The following is a 4,578-nucleotide window of genomic DNA, read 5'->3' on the forward strand; positions in this document are numbered from 1 at the left end:
GTCCCCAGCACATCGTCAGACATCGAAAAAGTCGTTTCAGGAATGAGTAGGGATGCCTAGATGGGTTGTTTTGTTTCTTTGTTGTTTAACGCCGCACTCAGCAATATTCAAGCTATATGACGGCGGTCTGTTATTAATCGAGTCTGGACCAGACAATCCAGTGATTGACATCAAGAGCATCGATCCGCGCAATTGGGAACGATATTGGCCTGACCACCCGATCGCGTTAGTCGCCTTTTATTAAGGCAAGCATGGGTTGTTGTAGACCTATTCTACCCTGGAATCTTCACGGGTCTAGATGGGTTGTGGAAGGGGCCCGATTCTATCAATCTGCTGCTGATGCCATGTCCTGTGCATACACTAGTTCTCACAAACGTTCATTATTTAAGAACAATCTTGATCAAAATGACTATAATATATATGTGTCACTGCATAAAACTTAGGTACAGCCCTATGCCCAGAAAGCAGTTGCTCATGGGACAATCTGGTGACGACGACCCTCCGAATTCTGTACGTCTCCAATTAGATGTCATGGGCCGAACGACCCTGACCTTGATTTGGTAGATAATTATAGCTTTGTCATTCAAATTTGCCGGAGTATAACAACCTTTTATCCTTGGACTTTGCATTCCCGTGAAGTTTCCTGGGTATAATAGGTCTTCTGCAACCCATGTTTGTCGTAAAAGGCGACTAACGGGATCGGGTGGTCAGGTTCGCTGACTCTGTTGGAGCATGGCATCGATCCCAATTACGTGGATCTTTCCTCATGATATTAATCACTGGATTGTCTGGTCCAAATTCTATTTACAGACCGCCGTCATTTAATTGGAATATTGCAGAGTGCGGCGTTAAACAACAAACCAATCGGAATTTGTAGGTTAGATATCCGGTGCAGTATAAGACACTCCTTTTTGACACTCCATGGTGGGTGGGAAAAGTCGTGCTGAATCGTTTCCTTTCAACAACATGGCTTCCCAACACCCTGGTTAAAATAGAGACGATATATAGAAACTGACGAGAGAACTACGCCCTATCGAGCCGCCGGTTGGCCAAATTTCTTTGTTATAGAAGGCTCAGACAAGAAAAACAACATCTAACTGAATCCATTTGAAATCTCTAAACGTATCATTGGTATCTGTGGAGACGTTACAAATGTCACAAAGCTTCCTTCTATCTCTTGTAGAATATGCACGGTGACAACAATCTTCTCAAAATAAAGAGTTTGTGCATAACAATGTTCTTTTTTCACAAGACACTGAACTCGTGTGTGTGAGGGCATTGTCCTCGACAAAGCTCGCTGCATATCTGAAGACAATAGCCAAGGAACTTGATCAACAATCATTCACAGCTGCCAAACTATGCACTTTCCAGAAGGATGTTGTGGCCGAACCGATTAACCTCTTCACCACTGAATGGACGAGTATCCCTGAATCTATCAAAGCTGGTTACTGTAACATCGGAGTGGAGATGTATATCCTCAATCCAATCTGGTGCTACACCTGCCTCTGCTTGTTGTGACAAAAGCACCAGACCACGGACTGCAGTGATGATATACACGTCCACTCTGATGTTACCAGAAACCAGTTTTGATAGATTCAGGGATAGCCGTACCCGTCGATCCGGGGTAGAATCTGTCTTTAGCAACTCATGCTTGCCGTAATAGGCGACTAACGGGAACACGTGGTCTGGCTTGGATGATACATGTCAACGATCCCAATTGCGTGGATCGATGATCATGATATCAATCACTGAATTGTCTGGTCCCGAGCCGATTGTTTACAGATCGCCGTCATGTAGCTGGAATATTGCTGAGTGAGGCGTTAAATAGCGAGCTCTATCACGGACCAATCGAGAAGACCGGAGACATGAATCTGTCATTCTACAACAGATAGAACGAAGCTTACATCTGTGACCTTTCCAGATTGCAAATGGATTCAGAAGAAGAATTCTTTGTTTTAGCTTCTATACCCAAGATACGTGTGCGTAGTTGTCTCATCAGATTCAATGTTTTCGTCTGTTAGAACCAGGGTGTTGGGAAGCCATGTCGAAAGAAAAGTCTGCACCCCTTTTCCCCACCACCAAGTAGTGTCACCACGTACGTACAGTCTAATGTTGCAGCGAATCTCCAAGCGGCAAAGACCGGGGATAAAGGGGTGGTATACTTCAGCAAGTTTGACACAAAGAGCTATAGCATTCTACCAAATCAACAAGAACGCCAATGATGTCCTGAGAGGATTATAAAGAAACACTAGGAGGATTTAAAATAGAAGAGACAGTCTTTTTTGCTTACCCTCTTGGCTTTCTTGCGAAGAAAATAACTAAAAGGCTTTTTCACTATTTCCAAGGTGTGATATATTTACATTTATATTACATCCTTTTCACCAGATAACATGACCTTTAAATCCCTTAGATACCAAAAATCTTTGTTGATCAGAAATTGGAAGTTTAAAAAACAAACTGTTCAGGATGAGAGGATTCAGCATGGCATAGGTTTCGGTATTAGGCTTCTAGATCTATCCCTGTCTTTTAAAAAACAATCTTATGAATTCCTAAATTTAAACTTGAATGGTATGACACTAAAAGAAACATTCCCAAAAGGAGGAATACCTCATCTATATAAACCAGTATAAAAAAAACATTTCGAAAGCTGGGTCGAAAGTAGAAAAATTAAAAAACTCAACCCTTTCTGCCGGAACATTTGGCGAATAAACAACAATAAATAGCCAATCAACATCATAATATTACTTATCGTTTTCAAACCTACAATGACTATAAAATCAAGCCAACACCCCTCCTAATATTAGACCAAAAGGGTAATCGAGCCAAAGCTTTTTAGACTGGTTTGTTGTTAAACGCCACACTCGGCAATACTTCAGCTATATGACGGTTGTCTGTAAATAATCGAGTCTGGACCAGACAATCCAGTGCTTAATTCATGAGCATCGATCCACACATTTGGGATCAATGACATGCATCAACCATGTCTGTGGGCCTGACCACCCGATCCCATTAGTCGCCCCTTATGGCCAGCATCTGTTGTTGAAGACCTCTTCTACCCTGGATCGTCACGGGTGCAAAGCCAAAGAAATGCACATGGGTCTGTTGGAGAAGGAACATGACACTAGAATTAGATTCACGGGATAGAGCATTTAATCTACCTTGGCTCTATAATAACCCATTGAAATTGATTTAAATTAAACATTACAAGTACTGTTGGGTGTGAAAAGATATAAACAAATATTATGAATACTTGACATGCAAAAAAGGCCTCCCAATGATGGGATAAATTGTGGAAAATCGCCATCTGTCGTATAATCGAGGGACATGTCAAAGTACATTAACGAAGACACGAGAAATCACGTAATTTAAGGAGGATCAGGCAGTTCTACCACTTCCATGGTGGTTTTTGATGTCCTAGCATGGCTTACATCACCAGCAAGATGCGAGTTAACTGTCTTAGGCCAGCCGACTGCATCCGTCTTTAACCTTGCGAAACTACGTCACCTTTCCCTCCTGAACATAGACGGCAGTCGTGTCCTCTGTCGCTGAAAGAATATCGGCAACACTGGCGCCTCACTTTCCAACTGAATCTTCATCCTTCAACCACCAGCATCAATTTCCACTTCAATGATCAACAGCAATCTCTTCCTGTAAGGCCCTCCCTCACCACATTACCTTCTTCGGAACTGACCCGTCCTATTGTCTCAATCCTCCTGCAATCACAACATCGGACACCTGTAGTTTGAGCACACTCGACACCACTGGTGACTGGTTCTGGCAGCTTCAACATAACTGGGTAGAACCTGAGGATGCAGCCACCTCTGTTGTACCGTTTCTTCACATTTCAGGCACATGGGAGGGCGGTCCGGAGCAGTGACCACAATGACCATGCCATCTCCAATCTTTACTATACGGGAAAGAAGATTTTGCTGATTATCTGGTACTTCGTGTTATAAGGTTTGTTGTTTAACTCTGCACTCAGTGCTAATAAGGTGGACCATAAGGTAGTACACAATTATCATAAGATATGTTTAATACTTTACCATACTTGGAAAAATGTTGCCATCATAGCTCTCCCGTACAGTATGAAGAAGCGAATGCTCGGACTTCGCCGTGAGCCGAGCAAGTGCCTGCGGATACAGCTTGACGACAGTTTACCATGCCATGATCCAGGAAATAATTAAAAAGAAATTGGGGGATAAGTTCCACGTGGTGAGTGATGGGTAACGCTAATCGCTCCTCTCCCGTGTGGACCCGGGGTAGAACGTGTTCTGATTGTTGTACGAGGCGGCTAAATGTCAATCACTGGATTGTCTAGTCCATACTCGTTTATTTACAAACCACCGTCATATAGCTGCAACATTGCTGAGTATGGCCTTAAACAACAAATAAAATTGAAAATTGAAAAATATCATATTTCAAAAGTGACTTTCCATGCCCAGGGGTATTTGGCGTCTAACGGGATCGGGTGGTCAGGCTTGCTGACTTGGTTGACGAATGTCGTCAATCCCAATCACTGGATTGTCTGGTCCAGATTTTTTTATTTACAGACAGCTGGAATATTGCTGAGTGCGGCGT

Source organism: Haliotis cracherodii, unplaced genomic scaffold (genome assembly GCF_022045235.1).
Source record: "Haliotis cracherodii isolate W230 unplaced genomic scaffold, xgHalCrac1.p SCAF_40, whole genome shotgun sequence".
NCBI classification, from domain to species: domain Eukaryota; kingdom Metazoa; phylum Mollusca; class Gastropoda; order Lepetellida; family Haliotidae; genus Haliotis; species Haliotis cracherodii.